This window comes from Chlorocebus sabaeus, chromosome 7, assembly GCF_047675955.1.
Source record: "Chlorocebus sabaeus isolate Y175 chromosome 7, mChlSab1.0.hap1, whole genome shotgun sequence".
NCBI lineage: Eukaryota > Metazoa > Chordata > Mammalia > Primates > Cercopithecidae > Chlorocebus > Chlorocebus sabaeus.
Window position 1 is genome coordinate 80,136,623 of NC_132910.1, and position 13,169 is coordinate 80,149,791.

The 13,169-nt window shown below is 42.1% G+C and overlaps 1 pseudogene; it reads right to left on the reverse strand.

Annotated features, from left to right (window-relative positions):
* Nucleotides 1–5,288: 5,288 nt before the first annotated feature.
* On the reverse strand, nt 5,289–9,868 carry LOC103236713 (zinc finger SWIM domain-containing protein 5-like; annotated as a pseudogene).
* Between the last annotated feature and the right edge of the window lie 3,301 nt (nt 9,869–13,169).

Here is a 13,169-nt window from a genome sequence, read left to right on the forward strand (position 1 = left end):
ATTCCTTAGTTTTGAGCCTATGTGTGTCTTTGCATGTGAGATGGGTCTCCTGAATACACCACACCAATGGGTCTCGACTCTCTCCAATTTGCTAGTCTGTGTTTTTTAACTGGAGCATTTAGCCCATTTACCTTTAAGGTTAATACTGTTATGTGTGAATTTGATCCTGTCATCATGATGCTAGCTGGTTATTTTGTCTGTTAGTTGATGCAGTTTCTTCATAGTGTCGATGGTCTTTACAATTTGGTATGTTTTTGCAGTGGCTGATACTCGTATTTCCTTTCCATATTCAGTGCTTCCTTCAGGAGCTCTTGTAAGGCAGGCCTGGTGGTGACAAAAATCTCTCAGCATTTGCTTGTCTATAAAAGATTTTATTTGTCCTTTGCTTATGAAGCTTAGTTTGGCTGGATATGAAATTCTGGGTTGAGCATTCTTTTAAATATGTTGACTATTGGCACTCACTCTCTTCCGGCTTGTAGGGATTCTGCAGAGAGATCTGCTGTTAGTCTGATGGGCTTGCCTTTGTGGGTAACCTGACCTTTCTCTCTAACTGGCCTTAACATTTTTTCCTTCACTTCAACCTTGGTGGATATGATGATTATGTGTCTTTGGGTTGCTTTTCTTGAGGAATATCTTTGTGGTTTTCTCTGTATTTCCTGAATTTGAACTCCGGCCTGTGTTGCTAGGTTGGGGAAGTTAATGTTCAGAAGAGTGTTTCCCAACTTGGTTGGAAATGTTCTGAAGATACAAGATAATGTTCTGAAGAGTGTTTTCCAACTTGGCTCCATTCTCCCCATTACTTTCAGGTACACCAATCAAACATAAGTTTGGTTTTTCACATAGTCCCATGTTTCTTGGAGGGTTGGTTTGTTCCTCTTCATTCTTTGTTCTTTAATATTGTCTTCACGCTTTATTTCATTAAGCTGATATTCAATCTCTGATAGCCTTTCTTCTGCTTGATCAATTTGGCTATTGTTACTTGTATATGTTTCACGAAGTTCTCATGCTGTATTTCTCAACTCCCTCTGGTCATTTATGTTCTTCTCTAAACTGGTTATTTCAGTTAGCAATTCCTCTAACATTTTTGCAAGGTTCTTAGCCTCCTTGCATTGGGTTAGAACATGCTCCTTTAGTTCAGAGGAGTTTGTTATTACCCACCTTCTGAACCCTACTTCTGTCAATTCATCAAACTCATTCTCCATCCAGTTTTGTTCCCTTGCTGACGGGGAGTTGTGATCCTTTGGAGGAGAAGAGACGTTCTGGTTTTTGCAATTTTCAGCCTTTTGTGTTGGTTTTTCCTCATCTTTGTGGATTTATCTACCTTTGGTCTTTGATGTTGGTGACCCTCAGATGGGGTTTCTGTGTGGACATACTTTTTGTTGATGTTGATGTTATTCCTTTCTGTTTGTTAGTTTTCCTTCTAACAGTCAGGCCCCTCTGCTGCAGGTCTGCTGGAGTTTGCTGGTGGCCCACTTCTAGACCCTGTCTGTCTGGGTATCACCAGTGGAGGCTGCAGAACAGCCAAGATTGCTGCCTGTTCTTTCCTCTGGAAGCTTCTTCCCAGAGAGGCACCTGCCAGATGCCAGTCGGAGCTCTCCTGTGTGACGTTTCTGTCGACCCCTGCTGGGAGGTGTCTCTCTGTCAGGAGGCATGGGGGTTAGGGACCCACTTGAGAAGGCAGTCTTTCCCTTAGCAGAGCTTGAGCGCTGTGCTGGGAGATCCGCTGCTCTCTTCAAAGCCAGCAGGCAGGAACGTTTAAGTCTGTTGACGCTGTGCCCACAAGGGCCCCTTCCCCCAGGTGCTCTGTCCCAGGGAGATGGGAGTTTTATCTCTAAGTTCCTGACTGGGGCTGCTGCCTTTCTTTCAGAGATGCCCTACCCAGAAAGGAGGACTCTAGAGACGTAGTCTGGCTACAGCAGCTTTGGGAAGCTGCCCTGGGCTCCGTTCAGTTTGAACATCCCAGTGGCTTTGTTTACACTGTGAGGGGAAAACCGCCTATTCAAGCTTCAGTAATGGCGGAAGCCCCTCCCTCCACTAAGCTCCAGCGTCCCAGGTGGACTTCAGACTGCTGTGGTGGCAGCAAGAATTCCAAGCCAGTGGATCTTAGCTTGCTGGGCTCTGTGGGAGTGGGATCCGCTGAGCTACACTACTTGGTTCCCTGGCTTCAGCCCCCTTTCCAGGGGAGTGAATGGTTCTTTCTCACTGGTGTTCCAGGTGCTGCTGGGGTATGAAAACAAATTCCTGTAGCTAGCTCAGTGTCTGTCTAAACGGCTACCCAGTTCTGTGCTTGAAACCCAGGGCCCTGGCAGTGTAGGCACCCAAGGGAATCTTTTGGTCTGTGAGTTGCGAAGACCATGGGAAAGTGTCGTGTCTGGACTGGAATGCAGTGTTCCTCATGACACAGTCCCTCCCAGCTTCCCTTGGCTAGGGGAGGGAGCTGCCCAACCCCTGTCCTTCCGGATGAGGTGACGCCCCACCTTGCTTCTAATCGCCCTCTGTGGGCTGCACCCACTGTCTAACCAGTCCCAGTGAGATGAGCCAGGTACCTCAGTTGGAAATGCAGAAATCACCCGCCTTCTGCGCGGATCTCGCTGGGAGCTGCAGCTGTTCCTCTTCGGCCATCTTGCCTAAAATATTTTTAAATTGCCTTATATTTTTTGTCTCAGAAGTCTCAGAAGGAGACTTCTTGAGAGTCCTTCAGGTGTATTTTGCATGTTAAAGATGTTTAACTAATAATTATAAATTTGGTTCAGTAGAGTAAATGACACTGAGTGGGTATCATAACGCAAAAGCAGTTGTGTGCAAGTTACCGTAATTCCTTTTTCTCTTATTCCTCCTTAACTATAGAGAATTAAGTTTCATATCTTGAATAGCACATATTTTATCCAGAAATGAAAATATGCCTCTGTTCTGTAAATATGTTTTTACCAAGTTTTCAAAAATCACATCATAGCCTAACTCTAACCCAGACTTACATGGGGATAGGAAAATTGAGTGCTTTGGAATGACCTTTTTCTGTCATTCTTTAGGTTTACGGTGTCATATCAAATACGGTGTCATATCAAATATTCTTGTAGAAATTCATGATAGCTTCTATTTTTTAGTGACTAAAAGTTTTTAACAATCATTTCATCTTCCTTCTTTTTTGTTGTTTTACAGATGTTTTAATTTACTTCTCTGTTTTATTTGATTTAAATAATCTTAAGCTCTTCAGTTCAGATTTTCTAAAAACTCCCCCCAAACCAGACACAAATATGAATATTAATTGTAATTATTTATTGACTACTAAACGACTTGAAAACAATCTTAAAAATTGCTTATAAAAATCACACATCTGTTTACAAAGGTAAGCTATGATGAAGAAATATTTACCAAAAAGAGCATGCTTAAATTTATTTTAAACATGCATCAAATAAATGTTAGAGATATATATATATATTTTTATACATGTACATTTATTTAATATGTATACACAGGAGCCTTCAGAATGATGACCCAACCTCCCATTGAGGCACAGAATCTTATATACCATCTTAAAGTAGTATAGAAAGGATGTTGGCTCAGAGCATGGCTGAAAACAGGTAATGTTAGATATATTTTATGCAAGATAATGTATTACAAATGCTTGGTATAGACTAGGTACTGTGTAAACAACAGTATTTTATATCTATTGAGCACTTACTATTGCCAAGTACTTTATATGCATTTTCTCACTTAATTTTTTGGAACAACCTTATAAGGTGAGTATTTTCATTATCCCTATTTTATAAATGAGGAAACTGAGACTCAGAGAAGTTATGTGACTTGCCAAAGTTCAGAGAGCTGATAAATGACAGCTGAGACTCTAGCACAGGAAGCTGTACTAGAGTTCATTCTCATGACTATTACTTATAACATCTTCCCTCCTTCCCTTGATTGTCCAAAAATTATAAATAAAATATTATGTATGATGTTTACAATTTGTCTGAAGTTTATTTCTTGGGAACTGACCATGCTCCCTGTGAAAAAAATTTTAAATACCAAGGTCTCTAGCTTTTGTAAAACTTCATTATAATACATAAGGGGGACCCACACATTTCAACTGCCTGTAATGTGGGGACACATGATTGTGAAGTAAATGAGATAACCTGACTAGGTTTCACCACAGGTGTCAACAGCCCTACTGGGCCACCAGATTCTATCCCCATCCTAGCTCTTTCTGGCACCATATGCTAACAGTTTGTGTCAATTTAATTATTGGGGCTAGGTTTTTAGGTCTTGTGGATCTGGCACATCTAAACAGTGTCAGTGGCTCCAACAATCGCCTAGTTAGTTGGCATCCTTTCATGGACTTGATCCAGAAAGATTGGCCACGAGAATACTGGAAACATGGTAACCACCTCCTGCCTCTGTTTTCCCAGATGGGAACATGTATGCAAATACGTATATCCTCATGCAGAAACCCACAGGCCAGTGTGCACATATTCACACAGGTACACAGCCATAGAGCTGACATAGATACACATAAATATGTATGTGCACATACAGACAGGCATGCATAGATATGTCTTTGCACATAAACACATGTACTAAGACATACAGATACACATATAACTGTAGATGAAACCACATACTCTCTAACGCAAAGGTGACCACCTGTATGTGCACATACATATTTATGATGTGTATATATGTGAGGATGCATATCTATGTGTAAATGCACTCATGTTTGTGCATGTTTAGTGTGTATTTGTATCTGGGCACACATGAGTGCATATGTGAAAATCTGTTTGTGTCTGTGTATATGCTTGCTATCTATGTATCTGTGTCTTTATATGTGTAACTGAGCGTATTTCTACATGTAAGGATATCTTTGTATTCATGTTTGAGGATCTGCATGAATGTGTCTTTTCTTTTTGCCAGGTTTCTCTTCCCCATTCCTCTTAAATCTCTTACCACCTAAATGTTTTTTCCCCATCTCTGTGCCTCCTCTATTCGTTCTCTCACCAAACAAGCTTCTAAGCACCAGTCTCCCTCTGCCATCAGATTGGCTGCTTTAGGTACACAGTTCTCTTCTCACCCTGTATTTGCTTTCTTCCCCTGCCTTTCTACCTCAGGCTTCTTCTGCCTGTTTTTGCCATAGCCTTATTGCTTGCTGACTTGGAGGCTAGGGCTGGTTTGCACTTAGCCTAAGTGCAAAAAAACAAAACAAAAACAAAAACAAAAACAAAAACAAAACAAAAAAATCCTAAACCCAGAAGGGACCAGCAAATAATTATAGAAGAATATTATGAGCTCAGCGGCTTCCCAGACCTTCATCTTCTCTCTGCACTTGTTTCTCAGTCACTCATCGGGCTCCTGAAGAGGCAGGAGCAGGAGCTTCAGTGTCCTCATAGCTTTGTGAGGCAAAAGTCTAAGTCCATTTCTGGCCTCTGCCCCTCACCCACCACTGGATATAAATGCCCTGCCTGTGGGTGGGGGATTCTGCATAGACTAGACTTGGGATTTTTTTTCGAACTGGCTGTTTTTCTCCGTGGCATCCCCACTCTTCCACTGCTAACAGCATACACTCTGCAAGGGAAACCTGAGAAATGGTTGTGAGTTCTCCTCAGAAAATAAGCATATCTTTCCACCCACAGCTACTTTAAGTGCCCATCAAACAAGAACCAGAATTATAAATAGTTACAACTTTACAATAATTGGCAACACATACGCTATAGTATTTACAGCACCATAAATGCATCTGTTTCTCTGGTTAAGCAATCCCTGAGACAGAATAGTGTTCTGTGTTTGCCAAGGGAGACAGGGCCAATGCTCAGGACATGCAGGATATAGGGGCAGGAGGTGGCATGTCGTGGGGTCTCTGGTCAATCTGCAGGGCCCAGCTCCTCCATGAACAGTGGGCTGTAGTGAGAAGCTTGCCAAGGAAGGCATATCGACTAGAGTTAGACTCTCCCCATTCTTAGCCCTGTAATCCTTTGGCCTCAGTCACAGGTACTCAGAGTCCTTTCAGGGTGTACAAATGTTTCAATGTCCTTGGCCTGTCCTGATCCTACCTGGGGACCCAGGCTGCCCTGGCGGTAAGCTATCTGCTTTCTTAGGCAAAGCACTCTCGCACCAGCAGCGTCAGCTTTTTCTTGCCTTTGTAGATCTGTTTGAGGTTGTTGATGAACTGAGCAAATTGCAGGTGGTCATCCTGGGGCAGCAGGAAGGTCTCCAGAGCCTTGCTTAGAAATTCAATGAGCTTTCCATAGTGGCGAGAGCTGATGTGTATTAGGCGTGAGTTTGTAGTGTTGATATAAGTATTGATGGTGTCATCAGCATCATTGGCAAGTGGCACAACGGAGCTTTGTCAATGGACATGAACTTTCCAGAGCTACAGTGGCCTGGAGTGCCAGCCAGGCCAGGTGCAGTCACTGTGCAGTGTCGCACACAGGATGTCTGGAAGCACTGTGGCACAGTGCACACTCTTCATCACCAGGGGGATGAGAGCTGCCAGCTCATTCTTACCCGGAGAGTGGCTGAGGGCACAAGCCCAGAGCACATCATTGATGGCTGTGTGGGTATCCTGGTTGTAGGCCAGGTTAAGATGGCTCATGGCCAGTGAGGCCAGCTTGAAGGCATGGAGCGGGTAGCCATGGAGCCCTGTGTAGTGGGCGATGGTGAACAGCTATGAATGGCTCATGCTACCAGCGCCAGCATCAGTGGCAATCTGGTAGGCTGCCTCAAAGGCAATGTGGTCTTCCTCACAGAGCGTAAGGGCTGACAGGGGCACAGGTCTGTGGATGCTTCATAGCACACTGCGGGGCCAGTGTGTGAACACAGCTAGCCAGTTCCTCCCGCTATGGATAGTCAAGACTGAGGTGCAGAATAGTGGTGTGGGATATGGCTGTGGCAGCTACAGTACTAGTAGCCTCAGTAGAAGTGAAGAGTGTGTACCAGCTCTGCAAGATGCTCACCAGGGCCCACACACCTGTCAGGGAGAGCCTGAGCTCAGCTGTGCCATCTGGGTCCTGATTCAGGTCTGCCCAGATTGCCATTTGAGGTTTGAACTTGGCCTGCATAGTTGAGTTCTCCCTCCTCCTCAGCAACTTTGAGATGATCTGAGGCAAACCAGGGAAAGGGGAGCATCCCAGATGGCCAGACCCTGTTTGGGGTCTCTTGCTAACCCTTCCTTCCCTGGTTAGAAGGTTGAAGGTTTCTGCAGGTGCTCTTAGCCTCTCACAAGGATGGAGCAGTGGAGTCTGTGGTTTGCTTGCCCCCAGGCCAGGGTTGGAGATCTGCCAGGGGTTCTAGCTGAAGTGAGGCCTCTCAGGGTAGAGTCTTGTGCTGGGGCTTTGGGCTTTAGAAAGGGTCCTGAGCCTCCAAGTTGTCTGGGTTGCTCACAAGCATGGACAGGGATGGGGAGGAAACCACCTGGCCCACTACCTCCCAAGGGAGCACTTGAGCATTGGCAGCTGAAAATTCACTGTCTTAGATACGTCTCTGATGAGAGGGTCAAAGTTCTGCTGACGTCAGGATATGGTTCACGCAGTGAGAACAGGACTTGGGCTGGCTGAACAGAGGCCATCATCTCCCACCAGCAGCCACATCCTTTCTTAGGCCATCAAGAATAGGAATATGAAAGCTCAAAGGATTCATTGTCCCATCCCAAGAGTAGGGCCTAGAAATTCCTTTCCCCTGGGGATAGACAGAAGTAGGAGAATCACCCACTTCTGTAGCACAGGTCACCAACCACCGTACCATCTCCTGGCATCTCCAGTTAAGGATTGATAAGGTCATCTGCATCACCTGTAACCGAAGTCCCAGGGCCACAGTGAGCAGCGTGCTCTCAGTACTACTGACAGTGGGAGTAGCAATCTTGAATGCATATGGGCCAGTCTGAAGATGAGAAAAGAAGAATGAATGTGCTTTTCTTCTGTATTGCTTCCAGAATTGTTCAGAGTCTCAGTGTCTCTTTTGGCAGCAGTCAGCATGGCAGAGGCCAGTTCACACTGCTGTGATACCATATGGTGGGGGTGGGATGTGTCACCTACAGAAGCTGAGTTTTCTGTTTCATTTTTTTTTTTTTGAGACGGAGTTTTGCTCTTGTTACCCAGGCTGAAGTGCAGTGATGTGATCTCAGCTCACTGCAGCCTCCGCCTCCTGGGTTCAAGCGATTCTCCTGCCTCAGTCTCCCAAGTAACTGGGATTACAGGCATCTGCCACCATACCTGGCTAATTTATTTTTATTTTTATTTTTTGTATTTTTAGTAGAGATGGGGTTTCTCCATGTTGGCCAGGTTGGTCTTGAACTCCTGGCCTCAGATGATCCACCCACCTCAGCCTCCTAAAGTGCTGGGATTATAGGTATGAGCCACTGTACCCGGCCAGAAGCTGAGTTTTCTAAAACAGGTAACCTCATGGCACATAGGGCTAATTTATAGGACAGATCTGGATCATGAGGCAGCAGAGCTGAGAACAAATACTTGGCAAAGGTCTGCATGGGAACACTCTTTTAGTGGATGACTTCTCCCAGACTGCTCAAAGGGCCCCCTTCCAGCAGTAAGATACACTGTTTGCAGTGTTTGCACTAGCTCGTCGTCAACCTGCAGCTCTTGGAGTTGGCTTAGGAGCTGCTCTTCCTTACGGGACACCTTCTCCTGTGTGTAGAGGTCTTCAGGCATTATTGTCTGTTGACCCAGGTTCATCAATGCAACTTCCAGGGTCAATGACAGGTAGGACTTACTAGTGTTTGAGGAGCCCGCAGCCACAGGTTCATGTCGGTACACAGGAGTTCTGCTTTCATTCATATCTGACATCTCCAGATAGCCGTCATCATTCAGGCGGCAGGCCTCAGTCAAAGTGAGAAACAGGCAGCCAAAGGGATTGGGGGTAGCCTACCTGGCCCTCCAGGTTTGTGATGGTTGCGGTTCCTCTCTGCAACAATTCTTTCTTTTCATGCGTGTAGATTTCCAGTTGCCGCTGTTGCTGCAGCTTCAGAGTATTAATAATGGTCACTGTGAGTCTGAGGGCCTCTTTTGGATAGCCATGGGAATGTCGGGCATCAACCCGAGCACAGGCTATAGGCACATGCTCAAGCCACAGTGGCTGGCTTGGGGAATTAAAGAGTAGTCTTTCACTTTCGTGCTGGCAGACGGGAGCTGTGTAAACATCACTGATGATTATTTGCTGTAGGTGGCTGTCCTGTCAGTGTAATTCATGACCCTCAATGGCTCTTGTGAATATTGTACGTCTAGGTCTGGATAAGGAGTCTGGGCTGCAAATGGCATTCTGGGGAAGTGCATTGGTGATGTTGGGCAGCTCACATCCATAGTTTCCATCCTCCAGGGGACAGACATCCAGGTCACTCCACTTCTGCAGCTGCTGTAGCCAGCAGTATTTCTCCTCCAGTTTGCAGTGGGGATTTAAAATTATGCACACCCATAAAGCCCCCAGCTCATTCCAGAGTTGCCTGACCTTGCCTATCAGGCTTGTTCCTTGCTGACTCCAGAGTGTGAGTCGTGGATCAGCCATAAACTGCTCAGTTATTAGTATCAGTATCCTTGCTCCACTGGAATCTCTCATCCACAGTATTTCTTGAACCTTGGCAAATATTGAGTTGAGTGGCTTTCCAGAGTCATAGTAAGCCCCCTGGGAGAGAAATAACTTCACTTGCTCTTTCACCTCTTCTTCATCCAAATGCCAACAGTTCTCATTGTCAATGCTGGCCCCAGCTGTGGGGTCAGGAGCGCTGTTCACTTGGTTGATTTCTGAGTTGGAGGATAGAATCTCATCTGCCAGTTTCTGTGCAGTAGGAAGAACTTCATTGTGGTAGTGTGACGTGATTAAATATCCAATGAAATTTTGTAGCTGGTCCCTATTCATCTGGAAAAAGGGTTTCAGAGATAGGAAGACACAAGTTTTTCTCTTCTTAAAAATTAGGAAATAAACAAAAAGTATATTTTCTTTTATTAAAAACTGAGTTTAAAATAATTATGATACTCGTAAATACTTATATTTTCCCTTTTAGTCTTTACATATTTAAATACTTTGACAGCTTTTTATTTTTATCCTCATTACACATGGTTAACTGGTTCGCTTGAATAGAAGAAAGGAAAAAAGTTGCTGTTATGGAGAACATCTTCCCACTTCTGCATAACCCACATTTAACTTCTAAAACATTAATTACATTTGCAGTGAGGCAAACAGAAAGTGTTAGAAGGGCAGTCAAACCTCATGTATTAGGGATAAGCTGGTGGCCTTTGAGAGTGCGGAGAATTATGCTGTCCATTGCATATTAATTTTCATTAATGTCTTTGAAGAAGCTGTAACAATGCAGAGCAGCTGATTCTACCTCCTTTAAACTTTCCCTCTTTCCCCCTTCCAATTGACCCTATGCCTCAGGTCACAAAATTTTTCACTGCCTATTATTGCAAAAATATTTTCACTGGCAATTCCCATGGTGAAGTCCAATGGCAGTGGTTCTCAATTGTACCTCTTAAAACTTATAACAGCATGGTTGCCATGTACTTATAGCTGAGGAAATAATGGAATTCTAAATAGTTATCTAACAGTTTATTCCCGATCCATAATTATGTATACCAAAATAAATCTATCTCAATTTAATGTGGGGTGATACATAGCTTTACATATATAGTTGAAGTCTTTGTGAAAGCATGCAAATACATGTATGACTTTAACTTTGACAGTTACCCCAGCTGAGCACTATCAATTTTTAAAAATTATTTTAAAATACTTATTTAAATCTTGAATGTTGAACTCTTATCATCAGTATTTCCTGAAATGGCATTTAGAACCATTTGATCATGGTGTTTTTCTAGGACATTGTTTCTTCCTGCTTTTTGCCACTAGATGGGAGAAGCAGGTTAACAAAATGATATTTTTGGTGCTTCATTCAACTCTACCAAGAAACACCACATAACTGTGTTTAAAATACTGACAACCTCAGCATGCTTTTATTTATCTATTTTTACTGCATTGTTCTTTTTGCATGAATACTGGGTCTAAGAACTGTATTTTTGTAGAGATTAATTTTCTTTTTATTATTTCGATTACTGGAAATTTCAAAAGTAACCAAGAAAGAAAACAATTGCCAGCTGGAAGAGGAAAGCTAAGAATTACATAAAAATATCCACAACAAGTATGCCACAAAGTAATTCTTAGCATGCATTATTGCCAAGGAAGCACACATTATTGCCCTTGTTGAAGACAGTAGACTAGGTGCTGTGAAACACACAAGAAATGACTCGGGTAGAGCTCCTACTTATAAAATGTTTGCATTCTAAAAGAGAGTTAAGCAAGAGGTAAGCCAAATGAATTTATACATACTCTTAGAATAAGGCAGAGATGGATAAATATCAAAATCACAGATACAATATTTGGGATGCACATGGTAGGTGGGGAGGGAGGTTTAGAGTATCACTTTTATCTGAGAACATCAGGGATAACTTCCTGAAGAAACTGGATCCTTGAAGTAGGAGGGGCAGAGAATAGCATTCCAGTGATAGAGGCAGAATGAACAAAGGCACAGAGGCAGGAAAGGGCAATTTTAGAAAAATGTTTAAAGATGAAAGGATAGTACATTTTAAAATAATTTAAAAGCTTGCATATAGAGGACATCGTAAGTGATACATTTTAAGCAGATGATAGATACAGGAAGTATACTCACAAACTAAGGCACTGTCTAAGAGAAGCACCCTAGATGCTGGGAAAGTGAAGTTTCGGCTTAGAAATGGAAGGTCACCCAAGTTGAAAGAACCTGGAAATGGAAATTCTAGCTTCCATTTGATGCCAGTGTTTTATCAGATGTAGGCTTACTGTGCACATGGGTCTATCAATTGTTGGAAAGATTCCATAAGGGAAATATAAGTTCTGACTTACAAAGGCAGCTTCCTATGGCTTCTATTCACCTTCAATAATCTTAAGCATACTTGAAAGAAGACGAAGGTGGTAAACATTGTCATTTGACTCCAAGAAACCAATATTTAACCCGTAAGACTGCATGTTGTACCATCTACCTCCTTACTTAGCAGTATATTCATATGGATGATTAAAGAATTCTATTCCAGTCACTAAAGGCAATGATCTTGAGCCCTGATATTATGAGTGGCTATAAAATTATCCAGCTTTTAAATCCAACCACAGAATATGATTTTATGACCTTCTGTGGAAGTGTAGCTACAGGTTAACTAAAGGTTATGAAGTAATATTTCCTTTTTATAGTTCTGAATTCACTGGCTTGTAATTTCAGAGATCACCTTGTTCTATAGTGGGACAAGCTTTACAGTATTATAATTTCGTATAACCCAATGAGGACCTTGTAACTTTTTCTTTTCTGAATTCAGATTTTTATATTTTTTCTATGATATTGTTTGTATCTAGTTCACCATGTTAATTGCTAAAATTACATGTAGGAGACTATATAATTCTTTTGGCTCTAGAGTAAAGACTTCATATCATTTTAAGTCTCATTTACCTACTTTGTTTTATATCTTGCTTACAAGTAAGATGCAGTTAAAACTTAAATATTATTTTACATCTTAATGGGTAAAAATGCTGTTCATTAAATCTTACTTAAATTTGATGTATGTGTGACACTATATAGGATTATTAGATTACCTAAAAATTATATATACACATATATATCATTTCCAATTAATAAATTTTGATTATAAACCTCACTTTTTATTATAAAAATCACTTTGTATCAATAGCTCTCCCTATATGCTTATTTTTCTGAATTGAAAGTTAATATCCTAGTGATTTTAACATACCTACATCATCCATGTTTGAACCTAATTAGATAAAGTTAATAATTTTATTTTGCTGACCCTTCCCATCCTTTATAAAATATAAGCTGATTGTCCTACAAAGAGGAGATGCCAGTTTGATTTTATGATATTTTCTGCCTATTTACAATTAAAATCTTTAAAAAAGCATAACTCAGTAGTAGTATTAGATATAAAAATATGTAATTTCAAATGGATTTGTCAGAAGGATAAAAAAAGGGCCACAGAAACCTACATGAATTATTCTTTATCTCTTAGGGCCCTGTATATGTAGGCAAGGTAGTGAATAGAGGCAATTACTTGAAAAAGGTGGGCAAAATGTAAAATCCTATATTAGAAGAAATGATACAGCAAGGAGTTTTTAGCCTACTTACCCAAACTGTGTATTTACATTGATTC